This window comes from Octopus sinensis, linkage group LG15 (assembly GCF_006345805.1).
Source record: "Octopus sinensis linkage group LG15, ASM634580v1, whole genome shotgun sequence".
In the NCBI taxonomy this organism is placed as follows: Eukaryota; Metazoa; Mollusca; class Cephalopoda; order Octopoda; family Octopodidae; genus Octopus; species Octopus sinensis.
The window spans coordinates 8,616,609-8,641,683 of NC_043011.1; the positions used below are offsets into that span (position 1 = coordinate 8,616,609).

The 25,075-nt window shown below is 39.1% G+C and overlaps 1 protein-coding gene across 3 annotated transcripts in view; it reads left to right on the plus strand.

Annotated features, from left to right (window-relative positions):
- Positions 1-25,075, plus strand: part of LOC115219982 (N-acetylglutamate synthase, mitochondrial) — a 197,742-nt gene that overhangs the window by 92,847 nt on the left and 79,820 nt on the right. The gene's annotated exons all lie outside the window — the stretch shown is intronic.

Below are 25,075 nucleotides of genomic sequence, written 5' to 3' on the forward strand. Positions count from 1 at the left end.
CACCACATTTGCCTGCATGTCTTGCTTCTACCATTCCATTGCAGATAATTGCAATCAAAAATATAAATAAATAAGCCGTAGGAAATGGATTGCATTGGAAATAAATACAAATCTGTCTGTCGACAATTCTGGAGTGTTGCTATCATTAGCATGGCTGTCAGTCAGGGCAGATAAGCCAGTGTTAACCCTTTAATCCTATTATGTAGGAAGGAATAAGAATAGGCACTTGTACCATATATATATACATACATATATATATATATATGGATTTGTGCATATATATATATATATATATATATATATAAACGATGTTGATGATGATGATGATATATATATATATAATATATATATGGATTTGTGCATATATATATATAAATGTATATGGATTTGTGCATACATATATATATATTATATATATATTATATATATATATATATATATGCATTTGTGCATATATATCTTCATCATTTAACGTCCGTTTTCCATGCTAGCATTTGGTTGGATGGTCCGACCGGGGTCTGGTAAGCCATGGAAGCTGCACCAGGCTCCAATCTGGTTTGGCAGTGTTTCTACAGCTGGATGCCCTTCCTAACTCCAATAACTTCATGAGTGTAGTGGGTGATTTTTACGTGCTACCGGCGCAGGGGCCAGAGGAGGCTGGCAAGTGTGTCACCAACACAGACGCCAGTCAGGCGACACTGGCATCTGTCACGTTCGGACAGTGCTTTTTACGTGTCACCAGCACAGGTGTCTTAACTACAATTTCCATTTGAATTTTATTTTGATATATATATGTGTGTGTGTATATATATATATATGGATTTGTGCATATATATATATATATATATATGGATTTGTGCATATATATATATATATATATATGGATTTGTGCATATATATATATTTCTTTATTGCCCACAACGGGCTTAACTTAGAGGGGACAAACAAGGACAGACAAAGGGATTAAGTCAATTACATTGAACCCCAGTGCATAACTGGTACTTTATTTATCGATCCCAAAAGGATGGAAGGCAAAGTCAACCCCGGCAGAATTTGAACTCAGAACGTAACCGCAGACGAAATACCGCTTAGCATTTCGCCCGGCACGCTAACGTTTCTGCCAGTTCACCGCCTTTGTGCATATATATAGATTTGTGCTTATATATATATATATATATATATATATAGACGTGTGCTGCTGTAATCCAGCTACTCAGAGGCTTGGTTGGTTTGCGAGTTCTGGCCAACGCTGTAGAGTTGAAACAAAAAACTTCAACTATGACTCTTGTACTATTGGAACCTTCGACTCTGACTCCTCTACTATTAGCACTTCTGACTCTGACTCTTCCTTATGTAATTAAGTTTTATTATGGTATACCTATCTCATAAACACACATTACCATATGTACACGCACACATACACACGCACGCACACATGTATATATAATTATGGAAAACCATGAACGTATACATACCATGCAAACACACACACATAAGCAACTCGTACACAATTACTGTGAATACACACACATGAACTCACACACACACCAGTATGCACACACACACACACATCTACTCACAGGTATGCACATAAACACACACACACATTGGTGTGCACATCCATACAAACATACAGACCTATGCTCACAGACCCGCATTCATACACACGCACACACACAGTCCCATCTACACATCCACGTCCACAGATGAACACACGTTCTACAAATACATCCACACACACACTCCTCTCTCTCTCTCTCTCACACACACTCATATGCTCTTCTCTCTCTCAGTCTCTCTCTCTCTCACACACACTCATATGCTCTTCTCTCTCTCTCTCTCTCTCTCTCACATACACACACACACACATGCTCTTCTCTCTCTCTCTCATACACACACACATACACACACACACACATGCTCTTCTCTCTCTCTCTCTCTCTCTCTCTCTCTCACACATACACACACACACACATGCTCTTCTCTCTCTCTCTCATACACACACACACACATGCTCTTCTCTCTCTCTCTCTCTCTCATACACACACACACACACACACACACACATGCTCTTCTCTCTCTCTCTCTCTCTCTCTCTCTCATACATGCATATTCACTCACACAGGCAAAGAGGTGCTCTTGTTTGTTTTTTTAACCTTCTGCTCCGTTCATAGAATATTTTCGGTGCCAACACTCACACACACAAAACACAAAAACTAAATCTATTTACAGTCTGTAATAAATTCTACCAAAATTCTACTTTGAGTAGGCCTTTGTGAGTCGGAATCAGAGTCGGTATAGTTTTTCCGACTCTGACTCCAGCTACCCCTTAGTTGTTTCCAACTCTGACCCTACAGCCCTGGTTCTGTGGCGACCAGAGGTCCACACTGAGCAACATGGAAATGAAGAGACTTGCTCAAGGTACACATTGCACTGCCCAGTCTGAAAACTGAACCCATAACATTATGATCATGTGTCAGACACCCTAACCACTAAGCTAAGCACTTTCATATCATCATTGTCATAATTTAACATCCATGCTGGCATGGGTCGGAGGATTTGACTGGGCCTGATGGGCCCCAAGGACTTCATTGTGCTCCAGGGCCTGTTTGAGCATGGTTTCCATGGCTGGATGCCCTTCCTATGCCAACTACTTTACAGCATGTACTGGGTGCCTTTTTTTTATATGCCAGCAGCACAAGTGAGGCTGTCAAGCAGCTTGAAAGACTATGAACCCCAAGTGAACTAGGAGATGAGGAATTGACAGGGGTAAAATATGAGATAAAAGGACCAGAGCAGATCAGGTTTCTTGGTATAGAGGAGCTACATAACTACTCACATTTTGGTAGAAAGAGTGGGAGTGATTGGGTAGAGCTAGGAAGTTATAAAAATATTCGTGGCAAGGGGTCAAGGTGGAGCTTCAAGGCACAAGATAGGAAAGAATGAGTGTGGGAGTAGATGTCTCATAATACAGAATAGTAATGACAAAATAGTGGTGATGAGGTGCCAAGATGGGACTTAATCCCTTTATTGTGGAAATAACCAATACATCCACTTAAAATTTCATTGCCCTTAATCCATTAATTCCCACTGTCCTATAAACAGGACACTAAATGAGAACATTAAATAAGCTATATCACATTGTCTCAGTGTCCTATTTATAGGACACCAAGTATTTCCATTTCCTGCTTGAAGTAAAGCAGTTTTGATAATTATTTTTTTTTATTTTAACCTATTTTCAATCATCTGTAAAAATTTTAAAGTGATATTCAGAAATTTAAGTACTCTGGGACTTAATGGGTTAAGTACAAGAAACGGTTTTATATACCAATCTAAGTCCTGTTGTGAAATACCATGTTTGAAGCTATTTTCAGTGAGAAACCTTTGACGTGTTTCATTCATTAGACAGTGGCCATGCTGGGGCACCGCCTCAAAGAATTTTGGTCAAACGAATCAACTCTAGAATTTATTTTCTTTTTTAAAACCTGGCATTTATTCTATTGGTCACTTTTGCCAAACTGCTAAGTTACAGGGACATAAACACACCAGCACTAGTTGGGAGGCAGTGGTGGTAATAGAAGACACTTGCCTAGGGTGTCACTCAGTGTGACTGAACCCAGAACCATGTGGTTGAGAAGCAAGCTTTTTATCACACAACCATTGTGACTTGCAAAGACCAATTCCATCTTTTGGTAGATATCTAGCATCATCACTTGAATAAAGATGAGTATGAATTTAATGCTCACCATTTGTAACAATAATTATAAAAAAAAAACACGATTTTTCTGTGACCGTTGCCAGTACCGCCTGAATGGCCCTTGTGCTGGCGGCACGTAAAAGCACCCACTACACTCTTGGAGTGGTTGGCGTTAGGAAGGGCATCCAGCTGTAGAAGCTCTGCCAAATCAAGATTGGAGCCTGGTGCAGCCTTCTGGTTCGCCAGTCCTCAGTCAAAGCGTCCAACCCATGCCAGCATGGAAAGCAGACGTTAAACGATGATGATGACGATGATGATGATGTAAGCTAACATGGATCCAAAAGGTACAAAAAAGAAAACCAACAAAAACAAAAGCAGAAAAAAAACTGAATGAAGAACTCAAAGCTAAGAAGGCAAAACAAAACATGAAAAATAAAGACATCAAGAAAAAGAAATGTTAGACTATGGTGTAGAATGGGTATTGGTTTTTTGTGAAGTGGAATAGGAATGTGGTATTGTGACTGAGACAAGGAAGAGGCAGCAGGAAGAATTTTGGTAGAATTTATTACAGACTGTAAATAGATTTAGTTTTTGTGTTTTGTGTGTGTGAGTGTTGGCACCGAAAGTATTCTATGAACGGAGCAGAAGGTTAAAAAAACAAACAAGAGCACCTCTTTGCCTGTGTGAGTGAATATGCATGTATGAGAGAGAGAGAGAGAGAGAAGAGCATGTGTGTGTGTGTGTATGTGAGAGAGAGAGAGAGAGAGAGAGCATATGAGTGTGTGAGAGAGAGAGAGAGAGAGAGAAGGGAGAGCATATGTGTGTGTGAGAGAGAGAGAGAAGAGAGAGCATATGAGTGTGTGTGAGAGAGAGAGAGAGAGAGAGAGAGAAGAGCATATGAGTGTGTGTGAGAGAGAGAGAGAGAGAGAGAGAGAAGAGCATATGAGTGTGTGTGAGAGAGAGAGAGAGAGAGAGAGAGAAAGCATGAGTGTGTGTGAAGAGAGAGAGAGAGAGAGAGAGAAGAGCATGAGTGTGTGTGAGAGAGAGAGAGAGAGGAGTGTGTGTGTGGATGTATTTGTAGAACGTGTGTTCATCTGTGGACGTGGATGTGTAGATGGGACTGTGTGTGTGCGTGTGTATGAATGCGGGTCTGTGAGCATAGGTCTGTATGTTTGTATGGATGTGCACACCAATGTGTGTGTGTGTTTATGTGCATACCTGTGAGTAGATGTGTGTGTGTGTGTGTGTGCATACTGGTGTGTGCGTGAGTTCATGTGTGTGTATTCACAGTAATTGTGTACGAGTTGCTTATGTGTGTGTGTTTGCATGGTATGTATACGTTCATGGTTTTCCATAATTATATATACATGTGTGCGTGTGTGTGTGTGTGTGCGTGTGCGTATGGTAATGTGTGTTTATGTGCATGACTATTTTTCTAATTACATACAAGTGTGTTTTTGCAATTACCTGTGTATAGTAATGTGCATGTGTGTGTGTGTGTGCTTTTATGAGCTTTTGCTTTTTTTTTACTGTAATAACGTGTGCCTGTGTTTATTTATATATATATATATATATATATATTATATATGCATTTGTGTGTGTGTGCTCATATACATGCGTGTGTGTGTGTGTTTTTAAAGACTTCTTGTTTTTTTCTGGAATTACATGCATGTGTGTGTGTGTATGTTTTATGTGTGTTTGTTTATGTGTGTGTTTGTTTATGTGTATGTGTATTTATGTGTACGTTTATATGTGGCCCACTTATGAGTACCCCTCGTTCATTAGACAATGAACTTTGGTTGCAAAGACCTACTGAGGCACGTGAAAACAAATCAAAATCGCTGACGTGGCCGATGACAGAACCACCTGATCGGTACTCGTGCCAGTGGAACATTAAAAGCACATCCAAGCATGATCATTGCCAGGGCCACGGATTGGCTCCCATGCCAGTGACATGTGAAAAGCACCATTTGAGCATGATCGTTGCCAGGGTTGCCTTACCAGCAAATGTGCCGGTGGCATGTGAAAAGACACCTTTTGAGCATGGTCGTTGCCAGAACTGCCTGACTGGCCCTCGTGCTGGTCACACATAAAAAGCACCCACTACACTCTCAGAGTGGTTGGCATTAGGAAGGGCATCCAGCTGTAGAAACTTTCCCAGATCAGACTAAGCCTGGTGCAGCCTTCTGGCTCACCAGTCCTCAGTTCAAAGCGTCCAACCCATGACAGCATGGAAAGCAGACGTTAAACGATGATGATGATAGTGTGTGTGTGTGCATGAGTTTGTGTGTTATTCCCAAGACAGAGAGGGAATATTAATGCTAGCACCACCAACCCCGTCTGCACTGGTCAGATGAAAAGACAAACTTATCCAGGAACATGGCTCTGAACACTTCCAACAGAGTTAACTCCTCTTACACGACCCCCTACCCAAGAACCATGGGGGCAGTGGAACAGGTAATGGTGGTGGTGGTGGTGGTGGATTTAGTCTGCCACCCAAGTTCAGATGTGTCTTCTTATCTCCTTCAGGATTAAATTTTGTATATTTTCTCAGAGTTTGAGGTCCTCCTTTCCCAGGTTGTGTGTGTGTGTGTGGTTGTGTGTGTGTGTGGTTGTGTGTGTGTGTGTGTGTGTAAAATAATAGAATGTGTGTGTATGTATTTACATGTGTGTAGGAAAGTAATAGAATGTGTGTGTGTGTAAAAGAATGTGTATGTGTGCATGTGGAAGTAAGATAATGTACAGGTGTGTGTGTGTGTGTGTGGTAGCATGACGATGTATAGATGTGTGTGTGTGCATAAGAGAATTTACATCTGACTGCAAACACATGTGCGCATGTATAATAATAATGATGATGACGATGATGATGGTGATGATGATGATAATGATGATGGTGATGATGCTGTGATGATAAAAATAATCTTCTAAATATAACCCAGCAAAACTAAAAATGTAAGAAAAAAACCACGTAAATATACTCAAAAACAGAGATATATATAAACATTTACATACATACACACACACACATGTATACATACATATACACACACACACACACACCTGTATGCATATACATACATACATACACACACACAGACACCTGTATACATATACATACATATATACACACACACACCTGTATACATATACATACATATATACACACACACCTGTATACATATACATACATACACACACACACCTGTAAACATATACATACACACACACACACACACCTGTATACATATATATATATATATATATATATATATATACACACGCACCTGTATACATATATACACACACCTGTATACATATACATACATATATACACACACACCTGTATACATATACATACATATATACACACACACCTGTATACATATACATACATATATACACACACACACCTGTAAACATATACATACACACACACACCTGTATACATATATATATATATATATATATATACACACACACACACACCTGTATACATATATACATATATACACACACCTGTATACATATACATACATATATACACACACACCTGTATACATATACATACATATGCACACACACATGCCTGTATACATTGCATATATATATATATATACATACACACACACCTGTATACATATACATACATATATATATATATATATATATACATACACACATCTGTATACATATACATATACACTCACACACCTGTACATTATAAACACGTTCCCATACATATATATTCACACACACACATCCATGCATATATATATACATATATATACACATATATATCATCATCATCAACATATTTAACATCCACTTTCTACACACACACACACACACACATGTACAAAGGTAAAAATATTTAGAGGAAAAGAACATAAAATAAAACAAAATAGAATTTAAAAAACCAGCAAAACCAAACTAATCGGGGAATCTAGTAACCGAATAGCCTCCAGGTGAGACAGACTAAATACTGGGGAATCCAAGCAGAAACCCTTCAAACTGATCAGCCTACAATTTGGATGAAAGAACTTTATTAGATCTTAGGATAGAAAGAAAAAGCCAATATTATTGGCAGGGCTGTGGAATTGGAGTCGTGGAGTCGGAATCGGAAACAATTAAGGTGTGGTTGGAGTCATCCTCATCATCATTGTTTAACATCCGCTTTCCATGCTGGCATGGGTTGGATGATTCAACTGGGTTCTGGGGAGCCAGGAGGCCCCAATCTGATCTGGTAGTGTTTCTATAGCTGGATGCCATTCCTAACGCCAACCACTCCGAGAGTTTAGTGAGTGCTTTTTACATGCTACTGGCACAGGGGCCAGAGGAGCTTGCATCAACCATAATCAGATGGTGATTTTTACGTGCCACCGACATGGAAGCCAGTCAAAGCAGCACTGGCATCGGCCACGTTTGGATGGTGCTTCTTACGTGCTACCGGCACAGGGCTCACAACTACAATTTCCATTTGATTTGATTTTGATATTGCTGTTGATGTACTTGACTCAATAGATCTCCACAAGCACGGCATGTCGCCCTACGATCCAAGGTACTTTTGAGGGGGCTGGTTATGCAACGCTGGTGTAGTTACTGCTGTGGACTCACTTTATTTGCTGGGTCAGAGTCGCTAAAATAGACCACAATCACTTATTTTCATAGAGGCGTCAGAGTCAAAGTTTTTTGTTTCAACTCCACAGCCCTACTTATCGGTGCCGGTATGGCTGTGTGGTTAAGGGGATCACTTTGCATCCATGGTGGTTTCAGGTTCAATCCCTCTGCATAGCACCTTGGGTAAGTGTGTTCTCCCAGAGCTCTGAACTGACTAATGAAGTGAGAGTAAATTTTGTAGAGAGAATCTTTGCAGAATCTCATCACATAACAGGAGCTGACAGAAACGTTAGCACACCGGGCGAAATGCTTAGCGGTATTTCGTCTGTCTTTATGTTCTGAGTTCAAATTCCGCAAAGGTTGACTTTGCCTTTCATCCTTTCGGGGTCGATAAATTAAGTACCAGTTATGCACTGGGGTCGATGTAATCGACTTAATCCCTTTGTCTGGTTTTATTAACTGAATTACCTTCAAGATGGCACGATTTGTGTGCTTGTACTGCGGATTTCTGCTCGTACTTGAAGACCAAAATCTGCACAGGTCTTGGCTTGTACTGCAAATTACTCATACAACGGGGCAAGGGTCTATTGTATATATTTTTTCCCATGCTGGCATGGGTCAGACAGAATTTGTTGAGGCAGATTTTCTACAAGTGGATGCCCTTCCTGTTGCCAACCCTTACCTGTCATGGCCAGTCATGTTCTCACAGAAAACTGGAAATGAGGGACACTAGTTGCATTCAGAACTATCATCACACACACACAAACACACACACAATAAACTTCTTTCAGTTTCTGTCTACCATGTCCACTCACAAGGCTTTAGTTGGCCTGGGGCTATAGTAGAGGATTCAGGCACAAGCTGCCATGCACTGGGATTGAACATGAAACCATGCAACTGAGAAGCAAACTTCTTGATCACAGAGCCATGCCTGTAACTACAGTCATGCCTACCACTTTAAGAACTTTTATACATACATGCAAATACACACACACACACACACATACATGTACACATAAACACTTTCTAATATAGACATAAAGCTTGAAATGTGGAGGGGACAAGCAAGTTGATTTCATCAACCCCAGTACATGACTGGTTCTTATTTTATCGACCCTGAAAAGATGAAGAGCAAAGTCAACAGAATATTTGAATTCAGAACGTAACGATGACCAAAATAGCGCCAAGCATTCTGTTCAGTGAGCTAACGATTCTTTTCTACTCTAGGCACAAGGCCTCAAATTTTGGGGAAGGGGACCAGTCGATTATATCCACCCCAGCATGCAACTGGTACTTAATTTATCGACCCTGAAAAAATGAAAGCAAAGTCGACCTCGGCGGAATTTGAACTCAGAATGTCAAAACAGACGAAATACCTATTTCTTTGCTACCCACAAGGGGCTACACACAGAGAGGACAACAAGGACAAACAGATTAAGTCGATTACATCGGCCCCAGTGTGTAACTGGTACTTAATTTATCGACCCCGAAAGGATGAAAGGCAAAGTCGACCTCGGCGGAATTCAGTACTAGTCGAGTGCTCATTACTGTTGAGTGCTCATTACTGTTGAGTGCTCATTACTGTGCCAGAAAAATGCTTAATAGCATTTCATCCGTCCTTACACTCAGAGTTCAAATTTCTCTCGGGGATCCACTTTGCTTTTCATCCTTTCGGGGTCGATAAATTAAGTACCAGTGTAACACTGGGGTCGATGTTATTGACTAATCCCCTCCCACCAAAATTTTAGGTCTTGTGCCTCCAGTTGAAAGGATTATTATTATTATTATTATTATTAAAGCATTAGAGCATCGGAAAAAATACTGTGCTGTAATTCTACTGACTCGTTACTTTCAGATTCCATCGAGGGTAGCTTTACTTATCATCCTTGTACGGTTAGGGGTTGCTATAATGATGAAGGACCCACCCCTGAACTCCCTGCGAAATTTCAGGCCTTGTGCCCATAGCAGAAATACTAATTATTATCAAGGCAGCAAGCTGGCAGAATTGTCACTGCATCAGACACAAAACGCTTCATAGTTTTTCTTTCAGCTCTTTCTTTGGTCTCGGTTCAAATCATGCCAAGGTTGACTTTTCCTTTCGTTCTTTCTGCAGGGTCAATAAATTAAGTACCAGTCAAGCACTGGGGCTGTTATAAATGACTTACCCTGTGTCCCAAAATTTCAGGCCTTCTCCCTAATGTAAAAAGAACTGCTGCTACTACTACTACTACTACCACCACCACCACTAATACTACTACTACTACTACTATTATTATTAATAAGGTTGTGAGCTGGTAGAAATGTTAGCACGCCAGACGAAATGCTTTGTAGTATTTCACCCGTTGCTACATTCTGAGTTCAAATTTCACCGAGGTCAACTTTGCCTTTCATCCTTTTTTTTTTTGGGGGGGGGGGGGTGATAAATTAAATACTAGTTGAGTACTGGGGTTGATGTTACAGACTGGCCCCTCCCCCCAAATTTCAGGCCTTATGCCTATAGGAGAAAGGATTATCATCAGCATTCATTATGTAGGCAAGCTGGTAGAATTGTTAGTTCGCAAGGCAAAATGTTTAGCGGTATTTCATCCATGTCTACGTTCTGAGTTCAAATTCTGCTGAGGTCAATTTTGCCTTTCATCCTTTTGAGTTCGATAAATTAAGTACCACTTGAGCCCTGGGCTCGGTGTAATTGACTTATCCCCTCTCTTGAAATTTGTTGGCCTTCTACCAAATATTGAAACCATTATTATTATTATTATTATTATTATTATTATTATTATTATTATTATTATTATCATTATTATTATTATTATTATCATTATTATTATTATCATTATCATTATCATTATTATTATTATCATCATTCTTCTTATCATCATCATCATTATTATTATTATTATCATTATTATTATTATCATCATCATTATTATTATTATTATTATCATTATTCTATGTTTGTCTTTGGCTTTACATTTGCACGAGCTGGCTCCAGTCTCAGCCAGAGACCTCAAGAGACAACAAGTTGGAAGTTCATGTTGGTGTTATGCCTAGGGTGCCATATATTTGGTTTTGTACTTAGTGTTGTACTAGTGAATTCCTAAAAAACCATACGAAAATTATGTTTGTTTTAAAACTTGAGATTATATAGAAAGTATTTTGCGTAGGATATGAGCAGTTCCCATGAGCACTATCTTTTGAATTTCTGCCATTTTGGGGTTTCCTGGTATCTGAGTTAGGTAGCAATCAGCCCCTTTTGCTATCATTCCCAGGGCACCTATGACAACAGGTATTGTTTTAGTCTTCAGGTTCCACATTTTGCTGATTTCTATTTCAAGATCTTTATATTTGCCCAGTTTTTGGTAGGTCTTGACAGATACGTTTATATCGATTGAGACAGTCATATCAATGAGGAGGCATGTTCTTTGTCTGAAGTCTTTCAATATGATGTCTGGCCTATTCGCATCTATCTTTCTGTCAGTTTGAATGGTAAAGTTCCAGAGGAGTGAGATGTGGTCATTTTCAAGCACTGGAGGTGGTTTGTGTTCCCACCAGTTTTTATCATTATTATTTTATTATTTTATTATATTATTATTATTATTATTATGAAGTAAGAGAGCAGCACATGCCATCAAAGTGACACTGGGGTACAAATATATGAAGCCCAGTATACCCATCATGATTGATAAGGGTACACCATCATGTCTGATGATGTACCCAGTATACCCAAATATTGATACGACATGGTGAATTCATATCAAGATAACCAGTGCATGACCTTTCAGGTGGGGCCCAGTTAGAGTTTTCTCCAGGTCAAGTCACCCATCCCACTCAAGAGGTCCCTGAATAAGGTTTGTTTAAGGATGTTGAACGAAACACCTATGTTTCTAGAGGTGAATTATTCAAACCCCAGAGAATTCCTCTGAACATATAGCTATGATGCTCCCCAACTACTTCTGCTCATGATCAGAGATACACATATTGCCAGCCAGCCACCAAGGGACATGCTCAAGGGATTATGGTCAAACAACTGACAAGTAGGCTATGGGCTGACTGAATCGTTTTGCATGTCTGACAATATGCCTCTCTTTTACTTGTTTCAGTCATTTGACTGTGGCCATGCTGAAGCACCGCCTTTAGTCGAGCAAATCGACCCTGGTACTCATACTGTCGGTCTCTTTTGCTGAACCGCTAAGTTACGGGGACGTAAACACACCAGAATCGTTTGTCAAGCAATGTTGGTGGGGACAAACACAGACACACACACACATATATATACGATGGGCTTCTTTCAGTTTCCGTCTACCAAATCCACTCACAAGGCTTTGGTCGGTCTGAGGCTATAGTAGAAGACACTTGTCCAAGTTGCCATGCAGTGGGACTGAACCCGGAACCATGTGATTGGTAAACAAGCTACTTACCACACAGCCACTCCTAAGCCTAGCGAGTTTTCTTTCAGCTCTTTCTGTTTTAAGTTCAAATCCTTTGTCTTTCATCCTTTACGGGTCCATATGATAGAGTACAAGTCAAATACTGGAGCAGATATAATCATCTTGCCCTTCCCCTCAAAATCGCTAGCCTTGTGTTAAAATTACAAAACTAGAAAAAGAAAAAAAGTCTTATTATCCTAAATTTTTGTGTCTGCCCATAGGTATCCAACAAACACAAGATTACTTAGCAAAACACCTTTCAAAGTTTGAAAATGTGTTTACTACAACATGACCCCTTTTGTTGTAGTAGGGGCAGGAGTGGCTGTGTGGCAAGTAGTTTGGTTCCGGGTTCAGTCACACTGCGTGGCACCTTGGCCAGGTGTCTTCAACTATAGCCAGCCTCGGGCCGACCAAAGCCTTGTGAGTGGATTTGGTAGACGGAGACTGAAAGAAGCCCATCATATATATAATGTGTGTGTGTGTGTGTATATGTTTGTGTGTCTTTGTTTGTTCTCCCCCACCCACCCACCCAACATCGCTTGACAACCGATGGTGGTGTGTTTACGTCCCCGTAACTTAGCGGTTCAGCAAAAAAGAGACCCATAGAATAAGTACAAGGCTTACAAAGTAAAAGAGAGTAAGAGTATGACAGGAAACTTTAGGTCCTTGACTAACTCCTGTTGTATGCTTGGAGTAATATTACACACACACAACACACACACACACAGACGCCCACATACACACACGTGCCTGCGTGCACACATGTCATTCTATGTGTAGAGTTCTGCTGCTCTCGTTTGTAAAATCTGACCCAGGACAACATGTAAGGAACACACTGAAATTATTTACCTGTGCAGGAAGGTCGAATTACCTTTACATGAAAAGCATTTGTACTTTGAATGTATGTGTGTGTGTGTGTGTAAAACAAATAACTAGACAGGCAGAAAGGTGGGTAGATGAATGGATGGATGGGCGGGTGGAGGTGAGGTGGGGGAGCAGAGATTGATTGAGTTGGAGGATGGAGATAGGATGGGGAGAGAAGGGAAGGAGGGAGGTTCCAAGCGAAAAAAAAAATAAAAGGGAAAACTAATTATATTGAGTTGATGGCAGCGGTGGGGCAGAGGTTTTTTTTTTATTTTTTCAAGAGCAGAAACCGGCTGCGTGTGTAGAGATGTGTGTGAAAGAGAGATTGTTTTTGTTGTTTATATATTGTAACAGAGGGGGACAAAGAAAGAGAGAAATAGCATTGTGGTGGTGGTGGTCACGGTGGTTGGTTGGTTGGTTATGTAAAGAGGAGCAAATAATTTCCTTGCAGAAAAGGAAGTCACTGCGGAGGAGGGAGTAAGGCGAGCATGATCTGCTAGAAATAGCAGTCAGATCTCTTTCAAACCATACCGTACAGACCGAGGCACTACCGAAATGCACAGGTCCCGATGCATCTACGTAACGACATGTTTTGACAGTGCCCACTGGTTAGGGGGTTAGGGCTTGGGTTAGTTTTAAGGTTAGTGTTACGTAGATACGTCGGGACCCAGACCAATAGAATAAGTACCGAGTGTAAAAAAAAAAAATTGTGGGATCGATTCGCTCGGCTAAAATTTCTTCAATGCAGTGCTCCAGTATGGCCGCAGACTGATGACTGAAACAAGCAAATGACTAAAGAAGAAAAAAAAAGGATACCATCGAAGAAAAACGATCCTTTCGCAAAGATAATGCCAGGTTTCTTTATACATTGGCAGAACTTTCGGGTGATCACAGCTGGGCTGGAATGCCTCTGATTATAGGGTTACTCGATCAGTTCTGACCGAGGGTTAAACAACAGCAACAACAACAGCATCAACAACGTACCTACACGTATGCCATTTATTATCTATTATTATCTTCTTTCTCTCACCTGTTTTGTCTATCTACCTGTCCTTTCTGCCTACTTGGCTGTATACCTGCTCCATGTAAAAATATAATATGTATCACATATTTATACAGACACACATATATATATATGTATATATATATATATGAGTATATATATGTATGAGTATATATACATATATATGTGTGTGTGTGTGTATACATATATATATATATGTATGAGTATATATATATATATATATAATTAATTAATAAGGGTGAGAGAATTAGATACTAATTTAATAGTATATCTATTCAACATCAAGTGGCCTAGTGCTCCGAGAAACCTGGATTATTATAATATTTTATAATATATTATAATATATTATAAAATATATTATAATATATAAGATTAACTGGTGCTAGAGTGAGCCATATAGTGACCACTCTCTTATATTTATTTTATATATATATATATATATATATATATATGTGTGTGTGTGTGTGTGTGTGTGTGTGTGTGTATACATATATATATATGTGTGAGTATATATATATGTATGAGTGTGTGCATATATGTATGAGTATATATATATGTATGAGTATATGTATATATGTATGAGTATATATATGTATATATGTATGTATATATATATAAAATAAAACTAAAAACAACAGAAATAAAACTGGAGAACCTTTTTCACACACTTTACTAACATTCCTTAGGTTTGATCCTTGGTCATTCCTTCTCCCTCCCTCTCTCTCTCTTTCTCACCTGAAAGTGTGTATGTGTACAGATTCTGCTGCAAGGATCAAAGCAAAGTGCACCAAACATGGTCCCGACTTGAGCCCAGATGCAGGTTCGGACACAAATACAATCTGGGCGCGAACACACGCGCACATAAGCCTGGGCACAACTTAGTGCACTTGTACCTACACAGACAACAGCTCAGACCCCCCCCCCCCCAGCATACGTTACTAACTGATCTCACGTTTATTTATTTAGCCTCTCTCTCTCTCTCTTTCCCCTCCATCTCTCATTCTCTCTTACTCTTTGCATATCGGTCTGTCTTTCTGTCTGTCTGTCTCCCCCACCCCTTTCTCAGCCCCTCGCTCTCTTGCTCAACCTCCACCACCACCACCACCGCCCTTGCCGCCATCACAGTAGGCGATCATCTGCTTTCTACTTCTTCATTCTCTCTCATTCATTCATTCATTCTTCGCCTTTCTTACCCTCTTTCCCCTGTTCATTTCTTTTTGTCTTTCTTCCTCTGTTTTCTTGCCTTATTTTCTTCCTTCCCTCCTTTTTCGTTCTTCCTTCCTTCCTTCCTTTAATTTCTTTCTCTTCTTCCATTCTCTTTTCTCACATTGTCCTTCTTCCTCTTTCTTTCATTCTTCCTTCATTCCTTTCCTTATTTCCTCCTTTCCCTCGCCCTTCCTTTCTTTCTTCCTTCCTTCTTCCTTGCTTTCTCTGACTTCCTCACCTTTTCCACCTCTTTATCTCTCTCTCTCTTTCTCTGCCTGTCTCTCTCTCTCCCCTCCCTCCCTCCCTCCCTCCCAATATACAAGGAGGACGTTACTCAAATGGCGAACAGGAAACCGGTTGAACGAAGTTCTCTTTCATGTTTACCGTTTTATGCTGACTTCGTTCCTCGTCTAGAAGTGCGACTGCTGCATCCATCGCTTCTTGTATTCTGTGTTCACATTCAATGCAATCTTCCAATTTATTGTCGTTGGTACTTAGCTCCGTATAAACACTGGTTAAACAGATCTATGATCAAAGTTGTCCCAAATGTGACCATCCTGCCTTTAATTTTTTTTTTATCTGACAATGCATTTCTGCATTTCAAAATGCTGTTTATGTTATAACAATACACACACACACACACACACACACACACACACACACACACACACATACATGTCCTAAGTGTGGCTGTGTGGTAAGAAGCTTGCTTCCCAACCACATGATTCCAGGTTCAGTCTTAATGTATGGCATCTTGCCTAAGTGTCTACTGCTATAGATTCAGGCTAACCCAAGCCTAACCCAAGTGGATTCGGTAGACAGAAACTGAAAGAAGCCCATTGTGTGTGTGTGTGTGTGTGTGTGTGTGTGCACGCGCTTTTAGCTATATTTTTAGGCCGGGTGTGCCACCGAATTTTGAAAAGAATATAAGTGTACCAGAAGTGAAATAAAAAGCTTGTGGAGCACTGCTCCAAGCCAATCAGTTGACGGTGTGTGTGTGTGTATGTGGTAAAGAGGAGAGGCTCTTCTTTGTCTTGCTGGTTGCTTAGCAACCTCACTAGTACCAGTGTCATAAGAAGAAGAAGAAGAAGAAAAAAGCACCCAGTACACTCTGTAGAGTGGTTGACATTCAGCCATAGAAACCATGCCAAGACCAACATTGGTGCTCAGTTCAGTCCTTAGGCTTATCTCAGCCTCTTCAACTGTTCAACCCATGCCAGCATGGAAGACGGATGTTAAATAATAATTGTCTTCCCTTCCCTGGATCTTTCCTTTTCCTACGTTTCTGACTAAGAGCTCCGCTCGAAACGTTAAATCCTCCTTCGTTCTTTCCTTTCCTGTGCGTCCAATAATACTATACTTGTTCCACGTCCTCGCGTTGTTGTGTTTTCTCTTTGTGTTTTCATGTTTGGATTAACTACATTCTATCCGAGTCAGACGCCATGATAGATCATTAGCCACTACACACATTTTTATCTCTCCTTGTTTTTTCTGTGTACCTTTCTGTAGAAGAGCGTAGGCTCGAAACGTAAAATACTTTTTCTATTCCTGAGCGTTATACTAATACATCTGTTTGTTTTGTACACCACCTGCCTTCGTCTTTGTTTATTTTCATAAACTTTCCCTTTATATATATATATATATATATAGGGAGAATTCACGAAAAAAACATAAGACGAAGACAGGTGGTGTAGAAAACAAACAGATGTATTAGTATAACGCTCGGGAATTAAAAAAGTAGTTTACGTTTTGAGCCTACGCTCTTCTACAGAAAGGTACACAGAAAAAACAAAGAGAGAAAAAAATGTGTGTAGTGGCTACCGATCTATCATATAATATATATATATATATACATATATATATATATATATATATAAGTTTAAATAGAGATTAAAATAACATGTTAATAACCTAATGATATGCTTTTTACCTTTTTACTCCGCTGACGAGATTTTGTCGCAAAGAATGTTTTAATTACTGGAATTTAATTCGTTTGGGAAAAATTAAAACAGCTGTAAGGGAACGTGTTGAATATTTGTAGTTAATAAATTATTTGTAGTTAATAAATTATTTGTAGTTAATAAATTATATTAACGCTACTTCTCCATTTTATATATATATATATATAAGCGCTGGAGTGACTGTGTGGTAAGTAGCTTGCTTACCAACCATATGGTTCCGGGTTCTGTCCCACTGCGTGGCATCTTGGGCAAGTGTCTTCTACTATAGCCTCGGGCCGACTAAAGCCTTGTGAGTGGATTTGGTAGACAGAAACTGAAAGAAGCCCGTCATATATATATATATATATATGTTTGTGTGTCTTTGTCCCCCTAGCATTGCTTGACAACCGATGCTGGTATGTTTATGTCCCCATCACTTAGCGGTTCGGCAAAAAGAGACCGATAGAATAAGTACTGTGCTTACAAAGAATAAGTCCCGGGGTCGAGTTGCTCGACTAAAGTGGTGCTCTGGCATGGTCACAGTCAAATGACTGAAACAAGTAAAAGAGTATATATATATATTTGTATTTATAGAGTGTTAAACATTTTCGGTTTGCAAATTAGGGACTCCTTCATAGAGTAACTGCGGCATTTGTTGAGTATATAAACAGTTTGGCTAATTGTTTCTCTGGAGACTGACAGAATGATGTAGACACCTCTGATGAGAATACAACAATGTTCGAAAATTGATTAAGGTTGTTCATCATTTTTTTCAGTCTGTGGAGAAATGGCTAAAATGTGCCCTGTTTATAATTATACCATATGTTACATATATATATATATGTATATATATTGGGTTGTCCGGAAAGTTTGTGCCAATTTTTAAAGGAAAGAAAAAGGTCAATAAATACTTGCCATTACATTTTTTACCAACCATATATGAACCATTTTGTTGCACAATGCGTCTCCATCTTTCCTTTAACTTGAAAATACCCTCTTCCCAGAATTGAGGTGGTTTCATGGCAAAGAATTCATCAAGGTATCTTTTTACAATATCCAAGAAATTAAAATTTTTACCATTAAGACTGTTCTGCAGAGACCTGAATAAGCGGAAATCTGAAGGAGCAATATCTGGTGAATATGGAGGGTGAGGTAACACATCCCAGCCACACTGCAGCAATTTTTGTCTGGTTCCCAAAGCATCAAGTGCCAAAAATGAACTTTCTTATCTTCCATTTTAAAAGGTTACAGAATTACAGTGAAGATGCCGACGACTGCTCGGTTCAAAGTCTCTCTTGACCAAAAATGGCATGAACACAACCCTGTACATAACTCCATGTCCCCCTACATGGCCTTGCTTTTTGCTTTTTGAGCCAAAAAATTAACTTAGCTTAACTTAACTTAACACAGGTTATAGGAACATAAAACTTCTTCCACGAAAAGATAGCTTAGACTGTGCTCTAAATGGAGGTGTAGTCAAATCCTATTTTATGGACTCAAACCATGTTCTAATAGAAGTCGAAATGTAAGCTACTATAAATCGGTACAAACTTTCCGGACAACCCAATATATCAGAAATTACAATAAACACAAATTCATTTTATTTGTTATATACATACGTGTGTGTGTGTGTGTGTGTGTGTGTGTATAGATGGATAGATAGATGAATGTATAAATGATTATGTGTGTGTGTATATATAGTCCTCTAAATTTTGTATATATATATATATATATATATATATACACAAAATTTAGAGGACTGACCACTAAAAGTGGACAGTCAATATGCTAGATATAGACGTCAAAATCGCCATTTTCCACGAAGAATGTGTTCTCAAGAAAAAAACTCAGCAAAAAACCCAAAGTGTATAAATAAGCCAGAGTTTGTTTCTTGAGAACACATTTTTCATGGAAGATGGTGATTTTGACGTCTATATCTAGCATAAGGCTGTCCACTTTTCGTGGTCAGTCCTCTAAATTTTATATGTATAAAGAAATTTTTCATCTTCAGATTTTTTTAAAAATATGCTAGACCACTGGTTTTAATTCATTAATATCAATTTCTACCCTTATTTAATTTTATATATATAAAAATTATTTGAATACATAAATAATTACATTATGCACACACACACACACACACACACACTCAGACACCTGCATGCATGCAATGGATCTCTCATGATTGTCTCTCTTGATTTCCAAGCATAAAAATCTTGGATTTCATAAGATAGACAAAGAGATAATATAGACTGAAAGGTAACTATGTAACTGGCATATCTTTAGACGACACAGTTTCTTGCAGATTATTGGTGGGAAAGAATGTGTGTACATGTACGTACATATATATAAATGCATATATATATATATATATATATTATATATATATATATATATAATATATATATATATATTATATATATATATATATATACACAAAATTTAGAGGACTGACCACTAAAAGTGGACAGCCTTTATGCTAGATATAGACGTCAAAATCGCCATTTTCCACGAAGAATGTGTTCTCAGGAAAAAAACTCAGCAAAAAACCCAAAGTGTATAAATAAGCCAGAGTTTGTTTCTTGAGAACACATTTTTCATGGAAGATGGTGATTTTGACGTCTATATCTAGCATAAAGGCTGTCCACTTTTCGTGGTCAGTCCTCTAAATTTTATATGTATAAAGAAATTTTTCATCTTCAGATTTTTTTAAAAATATGCTAGACCACTGGTTTTAATTCATTAATATCAATTTCTACCCTTATTTAATTTTATATATATAAAAATTATTTGAATACATAAATAATTACATTATGCACACACACACACACACTCAGACACCTGCATGCATGCAAATGGATCTCTCATGATTGTCTCTCTTGATTTCCAAGCATAAAAATCTTGGATTTCATAAGATAGACAAAGAGATATATAGACTGAAAGGTAACTATGTAACTGGCATATCTTTAGACGACACAGTTTCTTGCAGATTATTGGTGGGAAAGAATGTGTGTACATGTACGTACATATATATAAATGCATATATATATATATATATATATATATATATATATATATAACACAAAGTAAGTTATGGGTGTAAGCCACTAAGGGATAGTATTTATCCAATATACTGTTGGTAAAGTACCCAGATTCTTAATACATAAATGTTTTTAATTGCAATGCAATTATCTCATTTATTGTATTAAACAGGTGAAGGTAAAGAAATATTTTTACCGTTAATTTATAATACAAATAAGAAAATGGAGAAACAAATTTAGTTTGTTCATCAACTTTCAGATATTAGAATGTTGAGGTTTCGATTCCCAGACCAGGCTTTATGAGTGTTTTTTGAGCAAAAACATCTAAAGCTCCATGAGGAGGCAATGGTGAACCCTGGTGTATTCTTTCACCACAACTTTCTCTCACTCTTTCTTCCTGTTTCTCTTGTTGTACCTGTATTTCAAAGAGTAGCAGCCTTGTCACACTGTGTCATGCTGAATCTCCCCAAGAACTACATTAGGGGTACAAGTGTATGTGGCGTGCTCGGCCACTTGCACGTTAATTTCACAAGCTGGCTGTTCTGTTGATCAAATGGGACCCTCATCATCGTAATCTAAGGAGTACCATAATAAATATATATATATATATATATATATATATATACACACACACACATGCATGCGTGTGCATACACTAACACACACACACTGAGACATTTTAAATGCAGCCTCAAAAATAAACAAATATATTTGGTAGAATTTTGTCTCTTGTTTTCATGCCAAAAGATTGCTTTTCACTTCCATAGAGACGGACATTAATATCCAAACAGGTTTTGCTTTAAAATTCCATTATGTTTTGCAGAGCTGTGACAGATCAATAATATATATATATATATATATATATATGTATATATATATATATATGTTCTTAATGAAGTGGTTCCATTAGAGAATGCCATTGTTTTCACATATACCAAAATTGTCGGCACTGACATGCCATACATACATACATATGCATTGCGTGTCAGTGCCGACAATTTTGGTGTATGTGAAAACAATGGCATTCTCTAATGGAACCACTTCATTAAGAACATAAGATGTCAAATAGAGAGGAAGTTGTGGTGAGTGTGGTGTGGGATTATGGGAAGAATGCATTGGAATAGAGATTATTGTTATGGGATAAAATTGGAGAGGAGTTGAAGATAAAATTTTGTATATGTTTGTATATAAGCATGTGCGTGTGTGTATGTATATATATGTGTATATATATATATATATATATATGTGTGTGTGTGTGTGTTAGCAAAGTGATGCTTGTTACATTCCTTAAGTTTTTAGATTTTTATTTGCATTGTTAGCTACTTCGTGGCTAAACCGTGAGTTGTATGGTGACCCTCAGCTTATCAAAATTCCTTTTAATTTTAATATGGGACGAAGTGTGTAGCTTATGTTGTTAATAAACTTGTTTTATCATATACTGTCCTCCATTTCTCCTCCGCTGTTCTTGCCGCTCAAAGCCTGCTAACTTCCCACACTTGGATCGTTGGATTGTACTTACCTAATACTCCTAGATATATGAATATAAATGTGTGTTTGTGTGAGAGTGCATTTGTATACATGTAGATACATACTGACAGGCAGACAAGAAAAAGTATGTGCAGTCATAGAGGTCAGTTGTCCTGCCAATGTGAATATCTCTTTGGAAATCTGCAGAAAACAACTTCCGTCACTTTCCGGGGGGAAAAACTAGAAGTAGTTGATAGCTTCCGCTATCTAGGTGACCAAGTCAGTAGTGGGGGCGGGTGCGCTGAAAGTGTAACTGCTAGAATAAGAATAGCCTGGGCAAAGTTTAGGGAGCTCTTACCTCTGCTGGTGACTAAAGGCCTCTCGCTCAGAGTAAAAGGCAGACTGTATGATGCATGTGTACGAACAGCTATGCTACATGGCAGTGAAACATGGGCCGTGACTGCTGAGGACATGCGTAAGCTTGTGAGGAACGAAGCCAGTATGCTCCGATGGATGTGTAATGTCAGTGTACTTACTCGACAGAGCGTTAGTACCTTGAGAGAAATGTTGTACCTAAGAAGCATCAGTTGTTGTGTGCAAGAGAGACGATTGCGCTGGTATGGTCATGTGGCGAGAATGGATGAAGATAGGTGTGTGAGAAAGTGCCAATCCCTAGCAGTTGAGGGAACCCGTGGAAGAGGTAGACCCAGGAAAACCTGGGACGAAGTGGTGAAGCACGACCTTCGGACGTTAGGTCTCACCATGGAAATGACTAGAGACCAAGACCTATGGAAGTATGCTGTGCGTGAGAAGACCCGGCAAGACTAGTGAAGCCATAATCCGTGGCCCCTACCTGGGACGTAGTCAGTCCACCTGTGCATACCTTCCTTCTTGTGACACTTGTGAAGACCTGTTGAGGCAAGTGAGAATCGAATCGAATCAAATCAAATCAAATCGAACCAAATCAAAATAGATGAACATCAATGGAATTTGTATCCTTGTGGTACCAGTGCCGGTGGCACATAAGAAAACCATCCGAACGTGATCGTAGCCAGTACCGCAACGACTGGCCTCCGTGCTGAGGGCACGTAACAAACACCATCCGAGCGTGGCCGTCCGCCAGCCCCGTCTGGCACCTGTGTCGGTGACACATAAGAAAACACCATCCGAGCGTGGCCGTCAGCCAGCCTCGTCTGGCACCTGTGTCGGTGGCACATAAAAAACACCATCCGAGCGTGGCCGTCTGCCAGCCTCGTCTGGCACCTGTGTCGGTGGCACATAAAATCACCCACTACACTCTCGGAGTGGTTGGCGTTAGGAAGGGCATCCAGCTGTAGAAACACTGCCAGATCTGACTGGCCTGGTGCAGCCTTCGGGCTTGCCAGACCCCAGTTGAACCGTCCAACCCATGCTAGCATGGAAAGCGGACGTTAAACGATGATGATGATGATGATGAAATCAGAGATAAAGAAGATATCTATGGAACCGCCAACTTCTATATCTGGATTACAAATTTACGTTTATACCAGTAAAAATTGGATCACTTAGTTTTATAAGTAAATACCTAACTGTCAGCCTGGATAAGGCTGGATTTTCAGAAAAGGATATCAACTGACTTGCACATTACAAATACAACCTGTAAGCGGAACAGTCAAACTATGCAAGATTTTTCTAAGGTTTAGAATATGACATTGTTTTTATCTACATTCCAGAAATGGAGCTTTTTATCTTTGTTAGAAACCAGCTCCTTGTTCAGAGGAAGAATTTAAATGATTAAATACAGAAGAGACAGACAGACAGACAGGTTAATAAGTTCAGTCCTGCTGCTAAGCAACTGGACAGAAAGTTGTTTGTGAAGCCTCACATCGACTGACATCTTTTTGATAAAACTGGATGGATGAAAACGATACGGACAAAGCCTGTTGTTCGGAACATTCTACCCTGAAGTCAAAAGGTACTGCTGCCTTGTCCTACTATGGTCAAACTGATTCTGTCTGAAAATCCCAGTAAGAGGACACGTGGCTGTGGAATCCCCAGGTATTTATATGTTAATTCAGGGACAGGTAACTCTGGTAATAGAACAAATGAATGCACATTGTTAAATCTGACAAGGAACCACAGGCACACACACACACACACACACATAGATGTGTGTGTGTTGTATGTATGCATATATATATATATAAATTAAATTAGAGATATATATATAGAGTAGACTCAAAAAAAGAACAACAAACACAAAAAACAACAACGCGAGGACGTGGTACATGTAAAGTATTAGCAGAAGCTCAAGGAAGGAAAGAAATCTGGTTTAACGTTTCGAGCAAAGCTCTTCTTCAGAAACAGAGGAAAGTCGAATAGAAAGGAAGATGGAGGAAGAAAATTGCCAACAATTCACATGTGGTTGTACACACACATACCCACATGTGCTTGTGTGTGTGTGTATGTGAGTATATGTATAGTGGAGGCGCAATGGCCCAGTTGTTAGGGCAGCAGACTTGCAGTCATAGGATCGCGGTTTCGATTCCCAGACCAGGTGTTGTAAGTGTTTATTAAGTGAAAACACTTAAAGCTCCACGAGGCTCCGGCAAGGGGTGGTGGCGAACCCTACTGTACTCTTTCACCACAACTTTCTCTCACTCTTTCTTCCTGTTTCTGTTATAACTGTATTTCAAAGGGGTCAGCCTTGTCACACTCTGTGTCACACTGAATCTCCCCGAGAACTACATTAAGTGTACACGTGTCTGTGGAGTGCTCAGCCACTTGCTCGTTAATTCCACAAGCAAGCTGTT